The sequence below is a fragment of the Hyperolius riggenbachi genome, chromosome 1 (genome assembly GCF_040937935.1).
Source record: "Hyperolius riggenbachi isolate aHypRig1 chromosome 1, aHypRig1.pri, whole genome shotgun sequence".
Classification (NCBI taxonomy): domain Eukaryota; kingdom Metazoa; phylum Chordata; class Amphibia; order Anura; family Hyperoliidae; genus Hyperolius; species Hyperolius riggenbachi.
The window spans coordinates 83,195,326-83,220,363 of NC_090646.1; the positions used below are offsets into that span (position 1 = coordinate 83,195,326).

The window sequence follows — 25,038 nt, forward strand, 5'->3', positions numbered from 1 at the left end:
AGGGGAACACATATATACTTGGGGGGAGACCGGTCAGGAGTCCGTTGGTCATCGTGATATTGAGTGCTGCACCCAATCAAGCCCTTGCAACCGACATTTTCCTCATTCCCGATTAAGCCCTTCAAAAAACTTCAGATAAAAATTGATTGAATGTTCAATTTGGTGGCATGTTGCACTAACTATTCACCTTAGATCTGATAAAATTAAAGGTTGATCAGCCTGCAAAATAGAATAATGTATTTGTGATGGAACAGGCAAGATGAGGACAACTAAAGACCAGGACTAACACCACTACTGTTAGCAACAGGTAAATAAAATTGCATAGCATTTCACCAAATAATTAATAACTACAGCCGTGAAATCTTAGGTGTCAGATGCTTTTCTATCACTACCTTGCAGCTGCCCAACCCAATAGAAAGAGGTGTTTATGTACAGTATAGGACATTGTGGCCTCTGACGGGAAAAAGGATTCCAAAAGATCATTGAATTGTAGATTACAAGTTTAATAACTTTCATCCAGACAGTAAATTCATTGAAATGGGTCAATGAATTCGGTTTCACAAACACGGCAAACGCAAACAAGTCAGGAGGCTGAAAGGAAGTCAAACAAGTTGTAATAAACACAGGATGTCCTGAATCTGCAAAGTGCTGCACTCCGGGTCTAGTCCACTTATCATAGAGTCCTTCGGGGCTTGACCTGATTTTGTTGCGTATTTATCATGATCGCATCATTATCATACTTCAGAAGTTAGCATTAGATGGGTCTTAGTGTTGGGCTTTTCTCAACTACCTTAGGTTGGTCATTTTCCTACGACTTAACGATTATTATGGACGACCCACCACAGTGGCAGGACCAGCTAAGCTCACCCGGAAAACACACAACTTGCAAGGCTTTACCTTACGCCAGAGCCAATATCCGCCACAGTATTAAAGTTGACAGAACAGTGATAAGCCTAGCTAATGAATGCACAACTCATACTTAAAATTAAAGTGTTCCTGTAATATTGAATAAAATGTGAGCCTGCATTATATGGAGTCTCACACTCCTGCCAGCATATTAAGGATCCAACCAGGCCAGGTGCATCCCCAAAAAGTCTCATGATCCAGCTCTTCTACCTTCTGGCCACCCAGAATATCCCCATGCCACATAACCACACTCTGATCTGTACGTTGGCCTTATAATTTGGAGCTTAATAATTTTAAATAATTTATGTAATAAGTTACAACATTTCAGCAAGCCAAATGTATTTAGGATCAGGGACAGAGTTATAATACAAGCAAATGGGGAAATGGCCCCAGATACCCAGAGTCTGTAGGGGCCCCCCAAGTGTTTACCGCCACCCTTCCCTGTATGCGGCCACAAATACTAGTAACACTAGTAAAGGACGACACTGCATTCAGAAGCTGTAGTAGCAAACAAGCTGTATTGGAGCAGACGATACATTACATGTTTTGGGCGGGGCCGTTCTTCAGGTGTATGCGGCCACGTATGGAGTTGCAGCGTGGGGGACAGAGGGCTCTAGCAGCAAGCAGGGGAACATACATTAACTGGATTGATCCAGCACTCGACTCTGCTTCTTGATCTGGCAATGCAACCCTTTGCCCTGGTTCCCTGGATGGTTGCAGAGGCTCTCTCCTTGTGACTCAGGCATGTAACGCTCATCAGTGCGTACTTTCCTGCAAGGAAACAAGAGGTGCCGTGCTGTAGCCGGGGATAATGTGAGCGCAGCTGCATTTCGTAAGTGATCCACCCTTCGCTCCACAGTGCACAGCCTGCTCTGCTGCCTGGATGAAAATAATTTATGCAATGGGGGCAGGCAGACTTCTGCTGCCATTATGTTGGGAATTCTTTGCCTGGCCACCACTGGTTATATACATTACTGTATTTCTGGGAGGAGAGGGGGAGATGGAGGACCAATAGGCTGCTAGGGAATTAAGTACGTGGGGAAGGGGAGATAGGAGGACCACTAGGCTGCTAGGGAAATAAGTACTGTGGGAGGGGAGATATGAGGACCACAAGGCTGCCAGTAAATGCTGGGGGCCATAATGGATGGGGCCCCCTTGTTATTTTCTGCCTCAGGACCCCATTTCTCCAAAAACCAGCTCTGTATATGACACCCACAAGGTCACGTGAGTGGAATTTTCTACAAATAACTCAAGTGCCACACCAAATAGCCAGTGGAGTGAAAACACAATAACTTTACTTATGGCCATTTCTTGCCTTAGGGTGTCACCTGGCCTAACAACATTCAAGTATTGTAGACAACCACCCTAAGTAGCTTCACAATACTGTATATAGTCCCCTAGCCCTGTCCAATGGAAAAGGGAAAATTCACTTCACATACTTGCCAGGTAGGGCTGTAATGTGAATCTATTGTTTTTGATATGTAAGTGTTACTTTAGCACTTTAGCACTCTGGCACTGAGCACTTTCTTCACCCCTGATGAAGCTTCCAATTAAGGAAGCGAAACATGTAGGGTTTTATGCGGGGTTGTAAATGATTATATCACAATGTGTGATGATAGGTGGACAAGCTATGATTATTTTAACTAGAACAATCTAATTTGGTCCCCTACCCATTGTGCAACCTGTTCGCTGTTTGTTAGTCAGCAATCATGCTTCTTATTTATATTAATCATTAAAAGTTACATTTTAGACAATTAATCTCCTCCAGCAAGGTTATCATTGTGTAGATCATGCACAATAAAAGGTCTGTATTTTCACTGCACCCCATTATAAAGGGACTCTGTAACAACATTTTCAGCTATTTCTTCTATGCTATAAGTTCCTATACCTTTCCTAATGTGGTCTGGATTGCTGCAGCCTTTTCTAGTTGCACTGTCTCTGTAATATATCTAATCTTCTTTTCTTTGTCAAGCTTTGTCGACCCAGGGAGGAATGGGTTGCCTCTGTTGTAATAGGGACAAGTTATGCACGCCCCCTGCAGGGGGCCTCCAGGCTCTGTTTCAGCTTGTCTGTGATGCAGTTTGTGAGGCTGAGGGGGGAGGGAGCTGTCTGCCACATGCTGAGAAACTGTGACTAATCCCCGACTGGAGTGCAGAAACTTGTAGTATACTGTAACGTGATAGATATATCTATATACACACACATACATACACACATATTAGTGTATTTGTATGTGTATGTGTGTGTGTATATATATGTATATATCTATATATTTACACACACATCACTTCCTGGTTAACGGCCATGTTTTTTTGTTTGTAAACACTGCCTAAAACAGGCGATTAAAAGCCAGGATACCAGCACGGAGCGGCGGAAATGGCAAAGAGGGATCCAGGAGATCACAGTGACTCGATGGTATGTTTTTTATTGTACAAATCAGACAATACAGATTCTCTTTAAGGCCAATGCACAGAACATGTATTGTGACATGAATACATTTTGAATGGCAGTTCAAGCCTGTAGAGTACCTCCTTCTACATTACATGGTTAACAGCGTGGTGACAGGAGTGGTGTACCTGTCTAGAGGAGAACACCGGCACTAACTCTCCTTAACTGGATGGAGTAATCCGAGGTTCTGAGGTTATACTATTCGCAAAGAAATAAATAAATCGTTGATGGCCAGGACTGCCCCACTAGTAAACAGCCCTTTCCTATTAAACGGCCGGGAATGCAATGCAGGACAGATAATGACTCACACAATTTCATGCTGAAATCTATCAGGAATTGTCCTGCAGAATATGGGCAGCCCACAGATCTCTCTCTAATCAGATTTGATCAGAGAGAGATTTGTCTTTTGGTCGAATCTGCCCATAATCGCTAGACGTTACCTTCTAAGCCAAACTCAAACTTAAGGGGAACTCTGGAGCAAGTCTCTGAGCGTTTCCTTTTGTGTGAATGGCAGAATCTGTCATAAGCCACCTAGCCTCCATGTCACCTCTTATTAACTAAAAAAAAAAAACACGACACACCATCTGTACAGACGTATTATCAGGATATGTGAGCCACATGCTGGAGAGCTCTCACACTGCCTGGTGTTTGGACAGGAGGGAAGTCTCACCCCCACATGGCAGCTCGCCTTTGAAGTTAGGTGACAGAGCTTTGATACACAGTCTTATGTGCTGTTATGTTTTCATTTACTGTGTATGCTGTGGAATGTGAGAGATACACTCCTCAGAAGAGAGATGATATGCATGTTTTTCTATCCACACAAGGTCAGGAAGGTGATCTGTGCCCAGGCTCATGTCTGAATGGTTAATGAGTGGATTAACCAGTTCAGGATGGGAAAATAGCTCACCTTCTGTCACCACCTCTTTTCTGTTGGCTTATATTACTTACTATTGTGTGACACCATTTGACATGTTTTATACTGTAAATTATATTTCATCTGCAGTGGCTGAACTGACTGTCAGATCGGTTCTGGATTAGATGGTACAGCACAGGAAGTTTTACATGCTCATACTATATATCTTCCTCCTGCCATATACCCTTTTAAGTGAACCTGAACCAAGTAAAATTATTTAAAATAAACACATAGGGGCTTGATTTACCAAGACAAATAGCATGCCTTATCCGAGTTAACACGCCTTATCAGAGATAACACTACTTATCAGAGTTAACATGCCTTATCAGAGTAGCATAGAGAGCGCTACAAACTTATGCCTGCTAATTGGCAACAACGAGAGCTCCACCTGTCCTGCTCTGAGCCCCTGCGGGTTTGTAGCGCTTGCTATGCTACTCTGATTAGGCGCGTTAACTTTGATATGGCGTGTTAACTTTGATACGGCGTGTTATAAGGCATGTGTTATAAGGCATGCTATTTGTCTTAGTGAATCAAGCCCATAATGTCCCTGTAAATGAAAATTACATACTTACCTCGCCGTCTGTTCCTCTCAGAAGGCATGCAGGCCGGGACAGAAGCTACTGGGGGTGGTACCGCAGGAGGGCATGCAGGCCAGGACAGAAGTTACTGGGGGTGGTACCACAGGAGGGGCATGCAAGCTGGGACAGAAGGTCCTGGTGGCGGTACTGTAGGCATACCTCCCAACATTTGAAGATGGTAAAGAGGGACACTTAAGCCACACCCCCGTGTGGCCTTAAGCCACACCCCTGCTTTTGCAGGAGGGTGACAATGGGAGGAATGAGTTTGCGGAGGAGGGTGACAGTGGGTGTGAGAGGGGGACACTGGGTGGAAAGGGGGGTGCCAGTGGGTGGGGGAGGAAGGTGCCAGTGGGAAGAAGGAGGGTGTCAGTGGGTAGGAGGAGGGTACCTGTGGGTGGAAAGGAGGGTGCCACTGGGTGGAGGAGAAAGGTGCCAGTGGGTAGGAGGAGGGTGTCAGTGGGTAGGAGGAGGGTGCCAGTGGGTGGGGAGGAGGGTACCTGTGGGTGGAAAGGAGGGTGCCACTGGGTGGGGGAGAAAGGTGCCAGTGGGTAGAAGGAGGGTGACACTGGGTGGGGAGGAGGGTACCTGTGGGTGGAAAGGAGGGTGACACTGGGTGGGGAGGAGGGTACCTGTGGGTGGAAAGGAGGGTGCCACTGGGTGGAGGAGAAAGGTGCCAGTGGGTAGGAGGAGGGTGTCAGTGGGAAAGAGGAGGGTGACACTGGGTGGGGAGGAGGGTACCTGTGGGTGGAAAGGAGGGTGACACTGGGTGGGGGAGAAAGGTGCCAGTGGGTAGGAGGAGGGTGACACTGGGTGGGGGAGAAAGGTGCCAGTGGGTAGAAGGAGGGTGTCAGTGGGTAGGAGGAGGGTGTCAGTGGGTAGGAGGAGGGTGACACTGGGTGGGGAGGAGGGTACCTGTGGGTGGAAAGGAGGGTGACACTGGGTGGGGAGGAGGGTACCTGTGGGTGGAAAGGAGGGTGCCACTGGGTGGAGGAGAAAGGTGCCAGTGGGTAGGAGGAGGGTGTCAGTGGGAAGGAGGAGGGTGACACTGGGTGGGGAGGAGGGTACCTGTGGGTGGAAAGGAGGGTGACACTGGGTGGGGGAGAAAGGTGCCAGTGGGTAGGAGGATAGTGTCAGTGGGTGGGGAAGAGGGTGCCAGTGTGTAGGGGGTCGTCAGTGGAGGGGGGAGAATGCCCGTGGGTGGGGAGGAAGGTACCCCTGTGTGGGGAGGAGATTGCCCTGGGGAGAGAAGACAGGAAGAAAATGATTGATGCGCCAGCCGCGCTAATAAGGGATGCGGGAGCCTGTTTTATTCCTCCCTCCCTTCCTCTGAATGCTCCCACCTGCTGTGAATGTTCCTCCCCCCCCCCCCGTAGGCAGTGTGTGCGCAGCAGAGCGGAGCGGTAGGTCCTCTTACCGCAGATCCATGCGCACCGGCAACTAGTCTCTACTTCCTGTGACGTCATGGTAAACAGGAAGCAGGAGACTAGTTGCCGGTGCGCATGGATCTGTGGTAAGAGGACCTACCGCTCCGCTCTGCTGCGCACACACTGCCTACAGGGGGGGAACATTCACAGCAGGTGGGGGCATTCAGAGGAAGGGAGGGAGGAATAAAGCAGGCTCCCGCATTCCTTATTAGCGCGGCTGGCGCATCAATCATTTTCTTCCTGTCTTCTCTCCCCAGCCGGCCGGGACTTAAGGGAGGCTTCCCGGGATAGCATGCTGTAGGAGGGGCATGCAGGCCAGGACAGAAACTACTGGGGGCGGTACTGCAGGAGGGGCATGCAGGCCAGGACAGAAACTGCTAGCAGCAGTACCGCAGGAAGGGCATGCAGGCCGGGACAGAAGCTATTGGGGGTGGTACTGCAGGAGGGGCATGCAGGGTGTGACAGAAGCTACTGGGGGTGGTACTGTAGGAGGGGCATGCAGGCCAGGACAGAAGCTACTGAGGGCGGTACTGCAGGAGGGGCATGCAGGCCAGGATAGAAACTGCTAGCGGCAGTACCGCAGGAAGGGCATGCAGGCCCGGACAGAAGCTACTGGGGGAGGTACCGCAGGAGGGGCATGCAGGGTGGGACAGAAGCTACTGGGGGCGGTCCTGCAGGAGGGGCACGGAGGCTGGGACAGAAGCTACTGGGGACGGTAAAGCAGGAGGAGCATGCACTTACTGCTCTTGATCCTTCAGGGGAAGTTAAGTATTTTAATTTGCGTGTGTCATTATTTTAATTCCATAAAATGTATTATGCCAGAAGAGCTGCATGTTTTCTCGTATATATTTGTTAAAATGGATACAATAAGAGATTTGGAATAGACACTAGCTGTGTCATTCCCATATTCATCTTTAAATTTAAAGGGCATCTTTGTTGGTAATTTGTGGACGCTGTGCTGACAGGTGATTAATATTAATGTGCAATAACTTGTGGTATGTCAGGGATGGTGAGTGAACCTCATGCAGAGACCTGAATATAAAGGAGTCTTTCACTAGCATGCGCTGGGTATTTTGCATTAAGGGTCAGAACCAGCTGTTTCTAAAGTGCAAGTTTTACTACACTAACTATGCATGTAAGACTAGGGAGGTCATTAGAACACACTTTAGGCTATGAGTAAGAATGCTTAGGCATTGATTCACTAAGTGAAATAGCCTCCTGTTGTTTGCGCTATAAAATCAGCGCAACTTAATTATTCCTTCTGTGCATGATAATGCGCGCTAGTGGTAACATAGCCTGCATAATCAAACAGCGGGCTCTGCTTACCAAAGCCACCGCGCTGATGATACATCACTAATGCGCGGCTATGGTAAGCAGCGCCCGCTGTTGAATTATGCATGCTATGCTGGCACTAGCGCGCATTATCATGCACGGAAGGAATAATTAAGTTGCACTGATTTAATAGCGCAAGCAACAGGAGTTTGCTCATGCTATTTTGCTTATTGAATCAACCCCTTAGTACGAAATATGTCAGTGAATTTTACATTCCTGGAGTGTGCAGACCTTGGGATTGATTCACTATAACAAATAGTGTGCCCTATCAGAGTTAACATGCCTTATCAGAGTTAACACGCCTTATTGGAGTTAACACATCTTATCAGAGTAGCATAGCGAGTGCTAAAAACGTATGCCTGCTAATTGGCAATGACGAGAGCTCCACTCGTCCTTCCCTGAGCCCCTGCATGTCCAATCACTTTAAAGGACATTATCCCTGCACGTTGATTGGCCCAATAGGCTGCCTGTCACTTGACAGGAAACTTGACATGCAGCCTATTGGGCCAATCAAAGTGCGGGGATAATGTGTGTGTAGGCCATAGGTTTCTCCAGAAATCCTGTTTCCCAGCAGCACCTCCAGTTGAGTGGGGATTGGAGAAAGGTAGAGCGGTGTTTTTTCTTGTTTCACACTTTAGTTGTAGTTGAATAACTTTACTACTGAAAGAGAGCAATCATAGTTACAGACTGCCTAGCAAGCTCATAGTGAACCAGACAGGGTCGGTTCTAGCTACAATGGGGCTCTGGGACAAAAGTAACTTTGGGGCCCCCCCTGATGCCCCCCTTCCAACCAAATAACCCCCAAGGCCCCTGAACCGGCTGCCATGCCCGATCCAATCCCCCCACCCTGTCACACAATACCATTAGGTGTCCATCATATGTCTCCTAAAAAGCATTTTTCACCACCTCCTTTTCCTATACAGAGTAAACACACAGCATCTCTACTGTCATGGGTCACCACAGCTGGAGGGGAGGGCAACACTATGAGTATGCAAATCCTCTCTTTATACCCTCTAAAAGCCTTTGAAGGGTCTCTCCTGCTGGAACCAGAGATTTATTATGGCCCCCCAAGGCAAGGTAGTAGATTTAGTAGACCCCCTTGTGGGCCTTTTGGTATGCTGAAATGAAGAGCGGTCAAAGATGGTGGCTGGTGGACCCCTTGACACCCAATAGGCCCCAAGCACCTGCCTAGGTTGCCTGGTGGATGATCCTGCTCTAGCTGGAACTAATAAAAGAACAGCTTTACAATGTGCACTGAATCACAGGATGCTATGAAGGTATGCTGGGTCTGTGTTTTGGACTTGAAGTCAGGAATGTTGACTAGGCTGATGGCCAGATGCATGCAGCATTTTGGTCAACATCATGAAAACATGACTGATTTGCTTGAAGAAGGATTTGAGCCATATTTCTGCTGTAGGTGCGCACATGTTCAGTGGTTCACTCATGATGAGTCTTGACCATCCAGCAAATTAAAGATCTGTGCACCACATGAGCTTCTAAATGGTTCTTTTAGATTTAGATACTTTCCACTCTGAGAGTCTGCACTCTCTGCTTAGCATGTCAGCCAGATAACTGTCATTGTTTATAAGGGTATTCATCTCACTTTAGGTTACCATGCCATTGAACAAGCGAACTCTGTCCGTAGACTCTGAGATTGTTAAAGCTAATGTAACCCGGGTTCTTAAAAAAAAAAAGGCAGCTACTCACCTAAGGAGAGGGAAGGCTCGGTCCTAATGAGCCATCCCTCTCCTCTCCCATTGGCTCCGGTGTTGCTCTGGCTCCTCCGTTCTCATCCCATGCCGAGGGGACTTCGGAAGTCTTCTGGAGCCGAGTCCTCCCGAAGACAGGCGGCGCACACGTGAATGCTTCATAGAGGGCGCACGCGTGTGCGCAGTGTAGAGAGGCCAGTCTTCGGGAGCACTCGTGCTCCCGAAGCATTTCCGAAGCCTCCCTTCGGCCGAGAGACAGCGGTATTTGACCAAAACAGTCAAATACCACTACGTGGGAGCCAGGACAGCAGCGGCAACCGGGAGAGGAGAGGGAGTGCTCTATGGGACCCAGAGCCTCCCTCTCCTTAGGTGAGTAGCTGACTTTTTTTTTTAAAAAAAAAAAACCCGGTTCCCATTAGCTTTAAGGTTTAGGTTTTTGCAATTTCTCTGAGCATTGCACAGTCTGGCCTTTAGGTGAATTTGCTATGATATCTACTAATGGAAAATTGGTATCTGTTTTTTTTAATAATTGTAAATGATTTTTCTCAATGTAGAACGATGGACTAGGCCTTATAACCCTTCCCAGGTTGATCAATCATATCCCAGGTTGATCAATCCTATCCTCTCAAACATCCTTGCTGATGTATTTCCTCCTTGGCACTGTGCTAACACACACCTGAATGCTGAACACCAGCAAACGATCAAAACTTCTTATGTTGAGGTGGTCACACTTGCTCAGGATCAATTAGTCAAGTGTATTTAAAGCGGGATAAAGCTCTGACATAACATTCAATAAAAATGTATTTTCCTATCTGGTATTCGCCAAACAGGTACCATATTTGTTTTTGTGCACAAGTAATATTGTCTGTTTACAAATTACAAATTCCCAAAGTGCAGTTTATCTGTTCTGAAAGCTGCCATTGCATTTTATTTCATGGCTGCTGTATTTATATATTAAAATCTATCTAGTGATCACTTCTCAGCTCAGTACAACTCAGTTTGCTAATGTATACTAAATGTATCTGACAAAGGAATGTAAACAAAAGATCACCTCTTCGGAGTCAGATAGAAGCTTTCCACTGAAGCAAGGAGCTTTCCACTGAAGAACAAAGTGCTGTGTTTAACTGTTTGAATGCTGTTCTGTACATTTTTTTGTGGTAGTAGATTTCATGCTGTAAATAATCTTTTGGAGCAAAGAGGAAATTCTGAGTTTCATACCACTTTAATTAGCAGGACATGGCTCACTTCATTCCTATGCAAGTGTTAAGAGTGTATTTATTTTTTTCACTCTACGTTTTAACTTAGCCTTTGTTAAATGAAAAATGTTGTAGTCCTGTGTTTTTCAACATGTTATAGATATGAGCCTCTTTTGAACACCTGTGCTCACCAAGTAAAGATTATCTCAAGTGCCCCTCGACATACAAATAATTATTAGTAGTACATGGTAATTGTCCCTAAACAATTTCCAAGTATTTACTATTGCTTTTAATAAGCCAAAATACTAATACAATGTCATTTATATAGGATTTATCATTAACTAAAGCTTGAAATTTGTTATATTTAATTACCTATATCAAGCCCAAGTACCCCCTGGAGACATCAGAAGTACCCTCCAGGGTACGTGTACCACACTGTGAGAACCAAGGTTGTATTCACCCAATTTTAAGACCTTGTAAGCGCTTCAGATATGCAAAACCTTAGAGCTGAAAGAGGGTCTATTTCTGATGACTGCACATCAGCACACCATTTTAAGCACGAGAGGCACAGACCATGGTCCATCAAGTCTCTACAGCTACTTTAATAAAAGTTAATTAAAAGTTTGGAGAACTTTCCTAGAGCAAGAGTTGAGTGCAGATTTGATTCATCAGCAGCCCATGTTCACCAAGTGACCTAGTAAAAAGTGACCTTCTGGTCAGAAATGTACAGAAGAACCTTCAACCTGTACCCTACTGGTAAATTTCCAGATTACTGAAGTCACCAGTGAAAGTCTGAACCTGTACTTAAGCCTGATCCCTCAGTGTAACCAGTTATGTGCTTGAATAGCCCTGGTGGTAAACAGCATCCCGTACATTGAGATCCTCTACAACCACAACTGAGTATAGAGTTCCATTTGTTCCACAGGTGAAATTACTCACATAACTTGGAAGCTGTTGGTACGTTGTTTTAAGTACATGCTTAAGTGGTCTCTGGGCAGTTTCCATGCAGATCGTTGTGCTGCTCCCTGCAGAAAAGAGAAGATTAATCCCTGCACCATCATTGAGCAAATTCCGCAAAAAGCACGTCTCCAATACATTGTTATCTTGTATTGTGTCCAAATCGTAGGAAAGTATCGCAGCTTTCCTGGGTTACTTGTGAAATGAGCCTGCTGAAATTGCTTAGTGTTTTTGTTGGATTTCATGCTTTCATTTTTGTGAGATGCCCACTTCCCTCTCACCAGAAGGGGTTATGTTTTATGTTTGGCTTTTTTTTTCCTGTCAAAGATACTTTCCGACTTACGCTCCAAGGTGCTGATGCGTTAAACTCTATCCACCGCCTACATGACTTTACATAAAGCAAAACATTCATTGGGGTCTATTCATGACTCAGCAAGCTCAGGAAAAGATGCCCTTCAATTATGGAGCAAGAAAATATTCTTCCAGGATTCTGTATTCCACATCCACCATGCGTCCATGCAAAAAGGGCGCCCGGAAATGTAGACATCAGGAAAAAGCTGCTAGTAGATTACAGTATATTATACTATTTTGCAGTGCTTATTCCGATAGTAAAATATCAGTTAATGTTACCACTTTTATACTACAGCTAAAAAAAATCTATATATTACTGCGAAAAGTGTGAAAACGCAGAAAATTATATGTTTACTGCCAACATTTTTACTGCACATAATCATTATTTTTACTTGATTTATACTCCAATTTAAAGAGCAACTCCAGTGAAAATACTGTAATAAAAAAAGTGCTTCATTTTTATAATAAATATGTATAAATGATTTAGTCAGTGTTTTCTCATTGTAAAATCTTTCCTCTCCCTGATTTACATTCTGATATTTATCACGTGGTGACATTTTTACTGCTGGCGGGTGATGTCACTGGAAGGAGATGCTGTTTGCATTTTTTGGCAGTTGGAAACAGTTGTTATTTCCCACAATGCAACAAGGCTCCCACAGTGTGATGTCAGTACCTCAGTGCTGTGAGGCGCTGACATCACACTGTGGGAGAGGTTTCACCACAAAATCAGCCATATAGAGCCCCCTGATGATCCATTTGAGAAAAGGAATAGATTTCTCTCTGATTGGGATGAAGTTCAATCGTTGGTTACGGTTTATCTTTAACATTATTTCCATGAAATTTCATGCAAAAAGAATGTTGGCATTTTACTCATCACTGCTAACCCTAACAGGTCTCCAAATAGGTAATAGTGCTATGGGATCCCAAATTTGGAGGGTAAGGAGGGGGACCCCCCCCCCCTTCTCCCCCAAGTCATATCCGTACTGAATTGCAGACCCCTAGCCCTCCTTGCTTCTGTGATAAGATGCTCAAACCTATCTCAGAAACCAACAAGGTTAGGTGTCTAATATTCGGCATGGAAGTGCATCCAAGAGTACTCTCCTTACCCTCCATTTTTTTTCTTATAAAAGGCTGTTACCGGTAATTCAAGTAATGTGGTCTTTTCCTGACCTATTATTTTTTTACCGACTAGCTCTTAGTGGATTAAAGCCATAAGCAAATTTTCTTTTTTGCCTGGTTTTACACTGTAACTGTTGAACAATCACCGGCGCTCTACAGTTGCTTTCTGGCCACCACATTGGACTGACCGGCACCTAAATTCCACAAGAATGTGCCCATCATTGCCGTCCGTTGTGAACTAGGTTAACCATCATCACACAACAATCTGCTCACATTCTGTCCAAATCACCAACATGACACTGAGCAGATGTCTGAGCATTTGGCACTTCGCTGTAACGTAGAAGAAAACGTCTCTGAAATCCCAGTGTTCCATTTCAGGTATTTCTGCTTCTTGGCAGTAGCCATTTTTTCACCTCCACCAGGAATGCTGAGATGATTATGAGATGGAGACACGCTCTGCCCGAATATATTATTTTTTGCATTTCTGTTTTCTAGAAGGATATACAACACCCAGGAATGTGACATGCTGTGTGTTTTCATAATTGCTTTAATATTGTCTTTAAGGACAAGTTGTTATTTGACGAAAGTGAATGGTTTATTCCCGGTGATTTGCCATCGGACAATGTGTTTACTTTGTATTGCTATAAGTGTTTCCTAAAGTGGCAAGTGCCAGTGGAACGTCTGGAACCGCCAAGTATAATACTGTGTATAACAGACCACGGTCAGGAAATATAAGACTGCTTCGCTTGAGCCATAAGGTGAAACACCATCCTTATAATTGTACTTCCTCATTCTGTTGTTTAGTGCAGAATCAGCTTCTAGCAAGACTCTTTCCTCTTGTTTTTTAAAGAAGAACTCATGCCTGGATATTCATGAAGAATATGGTGGTTTTATCACCATCACCTTCAACAGTCTCATTTTAAACCATTATAACACCCTTACCGTCTGTGGAAATCTAGAAATACTGTTGGAGGCGCCCTGGATATCTAATAATAATCATGTATGTAGATTAGGAGTAGTTCAATCGTATAGACAGAGGTGCTCACACCCTTGTCAACTGCTACTGAGGCACTTTGCATTGTCATGAGGAAGCAGGCCAGCACCCGTGAAATGCGTTGTCTTATGTGCATGAATAAAATTCATACCTACCTTTGTCCTTGAAGGAGGTAACTCCTAATTTACATACATGGTTATTATTAGATGGTCAGGCCAGGGCTCCTCTAACAGTATTTATAGATTATCTTTAACCCCTCAGGGTCAAAAAACTGAAAACCTTGTGTTTCCAATTATCCAAGCAGTGCGACCGACCAGTACCTGCACGGCAGACCTGGGATACCGAGTAGGCTATTTTTGTGCTGGCTCTGACAGGGGTTGCAAGTGTTGCAACCCACCCTTGTGAGTATATTATGTCTACCATTTATTACATCAGTTTGTACAGACAATACTGCACCACTGGACTCTTGGTCTCTCTCATCTGCAGATACTTGAAGGCAACTTATGACCACCAAGAATCACACCAGAGCTGTCTTCTGTGGTACTGTGTAAAGTAAGACCTTAACATTGGTGCCTAAAGGTGGTCATACACTTATCTAAGAGGTGATTCTAGTGTAGTGAAGAGTGGAAGTGGTACCTAGTAAATAGTGAGATGTACTGTATAGAAGGGACAGATTGGATAACTGTGAACGAGTGTACGGGTTGGCTAAGAAAGGGAACAGTTCAAAAGTGAGAGGAGAGGGGATTGAGTTGAACTGCCGTATGGATTGAAGTGATGACAGGCAGTAACTTAGTACACAAAAAAAGGACATTATAATCAAGGCTGGCAAGAACTGCAAGTTCCACTTCATAATCTCCAAGAATTCTACCAGAAGAAACACTCCCACCCATGCAGTTGGCATTACCCCCTCCAATCTCCCCATTTGGATAAGACTGGAGAGGCTGCTTGGCCAGGCCACTTGATGTGAAGAAGCTATCACATCCAATAATTATCTTTATTGTTATCTTGAAAATAGGCCAACCTTTTGGAGCCACGCAGGGCCCCTTTATCAAGGCACATGTTGATCTAAGCAACAATCTGTGGTGCTTCAGGGTAAACCTAAATGGTGGCGAGTCAGAAACGCGCGAACATCAAAAGTGCATAGAATGCACTGTCTGATGTTCACACTGCATGCGTTCCGGACCAGTGCGGTCTGCGAACACATGCTGCATGCATTTTTTAACAAAACGCTTGGCTGACCGTTCCAGTATAGTGAATGGGATCAGCCACGCAACGCATGCAAACGCAGATGACGTGCGTTCCTAAGCGTTGCTTTCCGATCGCACGGCCATCCACGTTTAATAATGTGAACGTGGCCTTACTTAGGAAAAAGAGAAAGAAACAGCAAATACTATTTAGAAATACAAGTGATAGTTGTAAGTTTTTTACTTTCCTGCTAAACTCAATCCACCTAAGTCCTTACTGCACTTCCGGTTTAAAAAAAAAAATGAACATTTTATGATTTAAAATACTTAAACTTCTAAGATAATGTATTCTATTTTTCATTTTCTGAAACAATGTAGCAAAGCACACATATTCTGCTAGTTACACAATAATCTTTCCCCTGTGGTCTGAACTTCCACATACTTTGCAAGTGAGTGTGGCCAATCCTGGATTTATTCTTACATTTTTTGTGAACAGAGGCACCAACGCAGAATAATATACAATAAAAGCAGTTTAAAAAGGGAGGTAGTGGTGGACTTACCTCTCCAAAAAGACTCAAATAGTCATTATCCAGCAGAAAAAATATTTAAATACGTTGCGCCTACTTATTGCCTGATGAAGCAGGTAAATACCCTTGAAACGCGTTGCATTTTTGAAGTATACAATTAAATACATTTTTTTCGAAATACTGACTATCAGAGTCTTTTTGGTGAGGTAAGTCCACCACTACTTTCCTTCTTCTTACTTTGTGTATCACATGGTCATGCCTGACCAACCCACCCATTGGCCAAATCAAGAGAGTAGAGGAAGGAAGCTGTGGTGCACTAGTAAGCACATTTTGCCTATGAAACAGGTCTTGTCCAAAACTGTGCATGTTACGCTTTAGTGAAAACATGTAGTGAGAGGTATTTGGAAGCTACCTGTAATGCCTGGGTATTAGATACTTAGCATAAACATATACATCTATCGAAAAGTCGGGGATAGCCAAAGATCATAGACGTATCAGAAACGGAGGTACCAAAAGTAAGGCAGAGACAAAGTCGTTAACAGGCCGAGGTCAAAACCGAGTATCAGATGACTGCAGGAACTGATAGCTGTAACAGACACTGGACAACTGACAAGTCAGGACTTAAGTACCGAGGTAAAATGCAAAACCACACCCCCGGAACCTCCAGCCAATCAGCAGCGCTTCTACGGGAGTCAGTGTCAGCTGATCCGTACGTCAGCTGACACACCTCACACCCGTCTCCTTAGCCTATAAAGGCTGTTCTGAACTGGGCGTGCCTGCCCAGAGATGCGGTCAGAATCGCTGCGCTGACTCACACCCACAGGGGAGCCGGGGATGCTGCCAGAGGAGGATGAAGTAAGCAACTTCCGCCGCTGCCCGGAAACGCTAGAGGAGCCGCCGGAAGGAGCGTCAGATAAGTTTGTGACACTACCATCTTCATTCTTTTCTTTTGAAAATAATGCAGTTACTCGTAATCGAAATTTAAATTAGAAAGCGCTGTCCACATAACTCCCCTACTTCCTGCATAAGGGTTTGAAGGAGGATAGAGGGACCCTGTGCTTGAGCACCAAAATGACCTGCTTCGTCCGGGAAGCCTCTGCACCATTCAGAGGCTTCCTACTTCTGAGGTAAGCATCTAACTTTTTAAGTCACTTGGTGTCCTTTACAGTGAACCTGTGCCAAACTGTTTATAAAGTAAGACCTTAGTAACAAATTAGAGCAAGGTCAGAACCATGGGCTTGACTTGAAGTAGGAAGTACATACATCCCACCTCCCCCCACCCCCAATTCTATTTTTTTATTTTGTTTTGTTTTAACCCTAAACACATTATTTGCCCCTGTTATTTCAGGTAAAAGTAACTTTATGTAAATGTAAAGGATAAACTTTTAGTCACATGACTGCTATCTGCCCGTTCCCTCATTTCCAAAGCGGATAGGATGGACTCTGTATCCCCCCACCTCCCCCGAAAGACAAATATGGTGGTGACCAATGGGAGAGATCATGTCCCAAACTGCCAGGGCTGCCAGATGTCATTGGGCGGTCCAAGACAGGGAGGAAGTGCAAGCATCAGGCATGTGATCAAAAGTTAACCGTCCATAAAGTGTAATTTAGACACATTTTGTAACTGGAGCTCCTATTTAGTGTATCAAAGAGGGTGAAGAAAAAACCTGGTGAAGAAAAAAACAATCTTGGAATTTTTTTCTCAATCCATCACATCCATCTCTAGCTATTGCATCCAACAGTTAATTATTGGGAAACCTGGGAATTTATATTCACAGCCATGCCTGGAAGGAGACATCTCATCCCTGCAGTCCAGCCATTTCTGTGGTACAGAACACTTCTCCACTTCACAGTCACATGGATGTGCTGCTTTGCACTGTTACATTTCTGCACATCTGGACAGCTGCACAGATGAAGAAGTATTGTTGCTTGTTTTCCACATCTGCACAAACTGAGTGATGAGCAGGAAGCTCTGACACGACCACCACACCACAGTCCCAGTCTTCCTGTCAGTGACTCCACAGTCTTCCTGTCTGTGCAGAGCAGCTCAACATTTGGATTCAAATATAAAAAGGTACGCAATTTAAAATAAGGTGTGAAATAAACCCTAGTAATTACTTTCATTTTCAATCTGTTTTAATAGATGCACAGCTGCAGGCAAGCATAATTATACAAATCATTTTTCAGTCTGAAATATCTGCATGCCTGTTCAGGGTCTATGCCTGAATGCAGGGCCGGATTACCGACCAGGCAACAAAAGCAGTCGCTTGGGGCCCCATTCAGAGTCAAAGGGGCCCCATTAGCACATAAACCAGCCCTTGCCATCCTGTCAGCGGTGGCTGGATGGTATAATGGTTAAAGGGACAGTGCAGTAACTATGGAAAGATGCATATCATTTTAAAGCTCTCTTTCTCCTCTTTCCAATGATATCTAAACAGCTGCTCTATGCCTTTTAGTTTTCGATATTTTCGCGATTGAAATCGCGGCCACAGGACGACTTTGGCTCATTTCCAGAGTAAAATGAGCCATAAATTACTTTTCTTCTATGTTGCTCTCACTCACAGTAGGCAGTAGAAATCTGACAGAAGTGACAGGTTTTGGGCTAGTCCATCTCTTCATAGGGGATTCTCAGCAAGGCTTTTATTCTTTATAAAGATATTCCCTAAAAAGGATTTAAACAATGATGCTGGCCAGCCTCCCTGCTCGCTACACAGTTTTTTGGCAGTTGGACGGAGCAACTGCCATTCACTAAGTGCTTTTGAAAATAAATATATCCCTGAGAATCCCCTATAAAGAGATGGACTAGTCCAAAACCTGTCACTTCTGTCAGATTTCTACTGCCTACTGTAAGTGACAGCAACAAAGGAGAAAAGTAATTTATGGCTCATTTTACTCTGCAAAAAAATGTACTTCTTATGTGTATAGGTTTGCACATATTTTAAATTTTACAGTTTTTCGCTTTAGTGCCCCTTTAACCAGCGGTTATACTAGTTGTTTTCTGTGTGCCCACAACCTCAGTTTAAGACCTAATTTCCACTCTCTTTTGTTGAGCGCCGCTATTCGCAGTCCCTGCGTTTCAGACAACCATTCCAAGCATAATATTTGTTTACTTGAGACCTTATTTATCACAATTAGGTCCTTCAGCTAATGGCGTTAGAAAATATTTATCAGGAAACAAGTCAGCCTGGAAAACAAATCTTTCAGAGTGAGACGGCAAAAAAACCTCACGTTCTTTTCCCTTCTTTCCATTTGTGGCATTTTACATAATTGCATTTAAAATTCAGCCCTGCTTTGGCCTGGAGTCTGGGCAGACTTATTACTTTGTTGACTTGCAGAGGTAACCGCTTCTGCTGTCCATTGTAAAAATCCGTGCCTGCGTGCGCTAATAAGATAAATGGAGAATTATTGGAATGGAGGTCGGATGGAAGGAAACATTTAATCGGATGGAGTCGTCGCCAGGGGAACAGTCTGCAGCAGTGTGTGAGTGTGCAGACAGAGGAACACTCAGGGCTTGGCTGCTCCTCCCTGCACGCAAGGCACACCCCTTATTCCAGTAAACGCTTCAATCAAATCTTCCTCAGACAGGCAGACACACTATTAAGAGTAAACAAATCACTGCTGTGCCCTAGCTGGTTTACATTAGGCGGTGATGATCCAATAATGTATACAGCTATAGTCTATATTAAATATACATACGGTAGGTATGCAAAGATTCAGTGTATACCCTAAAATTCAGAGACTGATGTATTACAGTACTCCAGGCCTGCAAGTCTTCCAAGAACATAAATTATTCTGTAAAGTTGTATTGCATTTATTTAAAAGTTGTCAGCTTAAGGTGGCCACACACAATACAATAAAATGATCTGATTTTATGGCAATTCGATAAAAAATATCAGATTTCCTGAAAAATCGAAAGCTTTTTTTTTCATTAGAGCAAGAAATCCGATCGTATTTCCCATTTTTATTCAATAAAAGTCAATCAGGAATGGTGGATTTCACTGAACAATTGTTATGAAAATTGAATGGTTGTGATATAGATAGCCAATTTATCAATATATAGAGCTTGAAATATGGCAAATTACACAACTTGCATTCAAAACAGGTACAGCAAAGGAGGACGTTAGCTTCAGCAAAACAATATGTGCACAAATTATTTCTGACTAGACTCAGTCAGAGCATCTGATCTGCATGCTTGTTGAGGGGCTGTGGCTAAAAGTACTAGAGACACAGGATCAGCAGGAGAGTCAGGAAACTGGCATTATTTTAAAAGGAAAAATGCATATCCTTCTAAGTTTAGGTTCCCTTTAAATACACACTTTGAATACAAATCAGATGCAAATTATGCACTAATCCCTAATCTAAAATTTTGAATGCAAACTGAAGCACATAGATGCAGCCAGCCATAAGTATACTTACATTTTTTGAACAGCAGGAGATATTGGCAGCGCTTCAAGACAAAGGTTGCACCTGAATTAACTACCTGCATAGATGTGCAAAGCTAGAAATACAGCAAATTGCACAACAACAGGTACAGCAAGTAGTGTTGGGCGAACATCTAGATGTTCGGGTTCGGGCCGAACAGGCCGAACATGGCCGCGATGTTCGGGTGTTCGACCCGAACTCCGAACATAATGGAAGTCAATGGGGACCCGAACTTTTGTGCTTTGTAAAGCCTCCTTACATGCTACATACCCCAAATTTACAGGGTATGTGCACCTTGGGAGTGGGTACAAGAGGAAAAAAAATTTAGCAAAAAGAGCTTATAGTTTTTGAGAAAATCGATTTTAAAGTTTCAAAGGGAAAACTGTCTTTTAAATGCGGGAAATGTCTGTTTTCTTTGCACAGGTAACATGCTTTTTGTCGGCATGCAGTCATAAATGTAATACATATAAGAGGTTCCAGGAAAAGGGACCGGTAACGCTAACCCAGCAGCAGCACACGTGATGGAACAGGAGGAGGGTGGCGCAGGAGGAGAAGGCCACGCTTTGAGACACAACAACCCAGGCCTTGCATGAGGACAAGAAGCGTGCGGATAGCATGCTTTGTACCGCCATGCAGTCATAAATGTAATAAAGATAAGTGGTTCAATAAATAGGGACCACGCAGCAACACTAACCCAGCAGCAGCAGACGTGATGGAACAGGAGGAGGCGCAGGAGGAGAAGGCCACGCTTTGTGAGACACAACAACCCAGGCCTTGCATGAGGACAAGAAGCGTGCGGATAGCATGCTTTGTACCGCCATGCAGTCATAAATGTAATAAAGATAAGAGGTTCCATAAACAGGGACCAGCAACGCTAACCCAGCAGCAGCAGCAGCAGCACACGTGATGGAACAGGAGGAGGCGCAGGAGGAGAAGGCCACGCTTTGTGAGACACAACAACCCAGGCCTTGCATGAGGACAAAAAGCGTGCGGATAGCATGCTTTTTACCGCCATGCATGCAGTCATAAATGTAATAAAGATAAGAGGTTCCATAAACAGGGACCGGCAACGCTAACCCAGCAGCAGCAGCAGCAGCACACGTGATGGAACAGGAGGAGGCGCAGGAGGAGAAGGCCACGCTTTGTGAGACACAACAACCCAGGCCTTGCATGAGGACAAGAAGCGTGCGGATAGCATGCTTTGTACCGCCATGCAGTCCTAAATGTAATAAAGATAAGAGGTTCCATAAACAGGGACCGGCAACGCTAACCCAGCAGCAGCAGCACACGTGATGGAACAGGAGGAGGCGCAGGAGGAGAAGGCCACGCTTTGTGAGACACAACAACCCAGGCCTTGCATGAGGACAAAAAGCGTGCGGATAGCATGCTTTTTACCGCCATGCATGCAGTCATAAATGTAATAAAGATAAGAGGATCAATAAACAGGGACCGGGCGGCAACGCTAACCCAGCAGCAGCAGCACACGTGATGGAACAGGAGCAGGCGCAGGAGGAGAAGAAGGCCATGCTTTTTGAGACACAACAACCCAGGCCTTGCATGAGGACAAAAAGCGTGCGGATATAGCAGCAATGCTTTTTGCCGCCATGCAGTCATAAATGTAATACAGATGAGAGGTTCAATAAACAGGGACCGGAAACGCTAAACCATCCCAGATGTTCATTGGTCATGTTACTTGGTTGGGGTCCTGGAGTGTTGCGTAGTCGTTTCCAATCCAGGATTGATTAATTTTAATTTGAGTCAGACAGGAACAGGAGGAGGCGCAGGAGGAGAAGGCCACGCTTTGTGAGACACTGCTACTGCTGCTGGTGCTGGGTTAGCGTTTCCGGATGAGGTACAGCTTTGAGATGCGTTGGAGGAGAAGGAGTCAGAGAGGTAGGTGCTGCTGTTGTTATCCAGTGGGAGGGACGGCGGTGCAGCTGTTTGCGGCGTGGGCAACACCCGCGCCGTAGCAGGTGAGGAATCGCTGCCAGGCTCCACAAGGTTCACCCAGTGCGCGGTAAGGGAGATGTATCGACCCTGGCCGAACGCACTCGTCCAGGTGTCAGTGGTGAGGTGAACCTTGCAGGCAACGGCATTCTTCAAGCTTCGGGTTATTTAGCTGACCACGTGCTCATGCAACTCAGGCACTGCAGAGCGCGCAAAGTGGTAGCGGCTGGGAACCACGTAACGTGGGATGGCCACTGACATCATGCCCTTGAAGCTGTTTGTCTCCACCACTCGATATGGCAGCATTTTGCAGGCCAGAACCTTGGCTATGCTGGCTGGCTGTTACTGCCACGGCCCGGGGGTCATTTGCTGGCAATTTCCTCTTGCGCTCAAACATCTCAGAGACAGACAACTCAACCGTAGGGCTGCACACCGAAGGGCTGTTGGTTGTTGTGTTTGATGAACACTGGGAGACCTCAAGAGCACTAGTCCGGAAAGTGACAGTGTCAGCATCGTCTGATGTTTGTGAATGTTGTGAACCACGCAATGGCTGGGCTACTGCTGCTGCTGAGGCGGGTCTGGTGGTGAGTCTGGTGAACCCAAGGGAGGCAGTGTTGCTGGTGGTACCCTGTCCTGCCGCATTTGCCCACAGAGTGGGATGTTTGGATAGAATGTGGCGGCTCATGCTGGTGGTGGAGAGGTTGTTAATACTTTTCCCCCTGCTCAGGCGGGTCTTGCACACCTTGCAAATCGCCATGGTAACATCCTCAGTGCAGTCTTCAAAGAAAGCCCAGACTTTGGAGCACCTGCCTTGCTGGCGATTTCTGTTTGCGCCTCTTTTGCCTCTCACTTGAACTTCCATGCTTGCGTTGCCTGAAATTGCGCGCCGCCTACCTTGTGGCACAAGGCGAACTCGTGCAGCAGTGGGTTCCTCAACAGACTCATCTGTGCTGCTGCTACGACGGCGATGTTCTCGTTCACAAACAAAATCTGGGTCTATGTCCACATTGTCCATACCCTCCTCTTCCATCTCCTCAAACTCGTCATATGTCATTGTGGGGGGCCGCCGTCGTGGAGTAGAGCTCCCCAGAACAACCTCTACGCAGCTCACTCCAACGTCGTCTGGTTATCTGGCAGTTGTGTGCGTGGTGTCGCTGCCGGTTGTGTCAGCTTTGTGCCCACTGGCTCCTTGTAACTGGCTGAGGACTCGGACCTCGTGCGTGATGTGCTGGTGCTGCTTAACCCACTGCTGGACGCTTGAGAGGTCATCCAAGTAATTATCTGGTCCTGTTCTTTTGGATCTGTGAGGGTTGTTGTCCTGGACAACATGGGCGGTATTGAGTGGGTTTTCTTGGGTGCTCCCCTGTGGCCTGTACGTGAACCGTCAGGGGAAACACCTCTTCCCTTGCCCCTCCCTCTTTCACCGGATTTCTTCCTCATTTCACTTATCCTTAAAGTACACTCTGACTGGCAGCAGTACAGTGGCAGTACAGAAATGCTATACAGTGGTGGGTGAGCGGTGTACCACTATTGTGAGCAGCGACACAGAGCACAATGCTATACAGTGGCGGGTGAGCGGTGTACTACTGTTCCCAGCAGACACAGAGTGGAAGTAAACACAATGCTATATAGTGTGGCTGAGCCGTGTACACAGAGTGGCATTAAACACAATGCTATATAGTCTGCTATATAGTCACCCCGAACAGGGTGATGTTCTGCAGAACCCGAACAGTGGCAAACACTGTTCGCCCAACACTACTGGGAGGGAACGCAGATTTTAGTACCTAAACACACGATACAACATGTTTTCCGGGGTCAGACTCTGAGGCACATACAGATGGTCCCGATCATCATCCTCATCATACAACTCTTCTCCTGAGTCTGACCCACCCACCACCTCTGCCACCCCAACATCCCCAGACACAGACCCCTCATCGTCCTCAACATTAACTTGGGATGCTGGCCTGAGCCAGACCTCCTCCTCCACATCAGGCCCCATCATCTCCTCAATGGCAGCCCTCATTAATCGCTCTGGCGACGGACCGATGGACACAACGTTCTCCTCCGGGGAGGGCTGCTGCTGACCACTGGCTTCTGGGGTGGATGTTATAGCTTGCGTGGGGCGTTGGCTGTTGCTGTTGTTGGGAGTGCTGCTCACAGCGGAGGTCTCTGGGGAACTCATGTTGAGCTCATATAGTGGTTGACGGTGAGTGGAGTATTACTGATCCCAGCAATATACACACTGACTGGCAGAGTACGCAATGCTATATAGTGTGGCTGAGCGGTGTACACATAGTGGCAGTAAACACAATGCTATATAGTCTGGCTGAGCGAGCGGTGTACTACTGTTCCCAACAGAATCAGAGTGGCAGTAAACAATGGTATATAGTCTGGCTGAGCAGTGTACACAGAGTGTCAGTAAACAATGGTATATAGTCTGGCTGAGCGGTGTACACAGAGTGTCAGTAAACAATGGTATATAGTCTGGCTGAGCGGTGTACACAGAGTGTCAGTAAACAATGGTATATAGTCTGGCTGAGCGGTGTACACAGAGTGTCAGTAAACAATGGTATATAGTCTGGCTGAGCGGTGTACACAGAGTGTCAGTAAACAATGCAATATAGTCTGGCTGAGCGGTGTACACAGAGTGTCAGTAAACAATGCTATATAGTCTGGCTGAGCGGTGTACACAGAGTGTCAGTAAACAATGGTATATAGTCTGGCTGAGCGGTGTACACAGAGTGTCAGTAAACAATGGTATATAGTCTGGCTGAGCGGTGTACACAGAGTGTCAGTAAACAATGGTATATAGTCTGGCTGAGCGGTGTACACAGAGTGTCAGTAAACAATGGTATATAGTCTGGCTGAGCGGTGTACACAGAGTGTCAGTAAACAATGGTATATAGTCTGGCTGAGCGGTGTACACAGAGTGTCAGTAAACAATGGTATATAGTCTGGCTGAGCGGTGTACACAGAGTGTCAGTAAACAATGGTATATAGTCTGGCTGAGCGGTGTACACAGAGTGTCAGT

General features: G+C 45.5%; 1 long non-coding RNA gene across 1 annotated transcript; it reads left to right on the top strand.

Annotated features, from left to right (window-relative positions):
- Nucleotides 1-257: 257 nt before the first annotated feature.
- Nucleotides 258-12,104, top strand: LOC137545604 (uncharacterized). The gene is made up of 3 exons (XR_011026065.1): nucleotides 258-307; nucleotides 3,245-3,321; nucleotides 11,791-12,104. It is a non-coding gene; the product is annotated as an uncharacterized lncRNA (long non-coding RNA).
- Nucleotides 12,105-25,038: the final 12,934 nt, after the last annotated feature.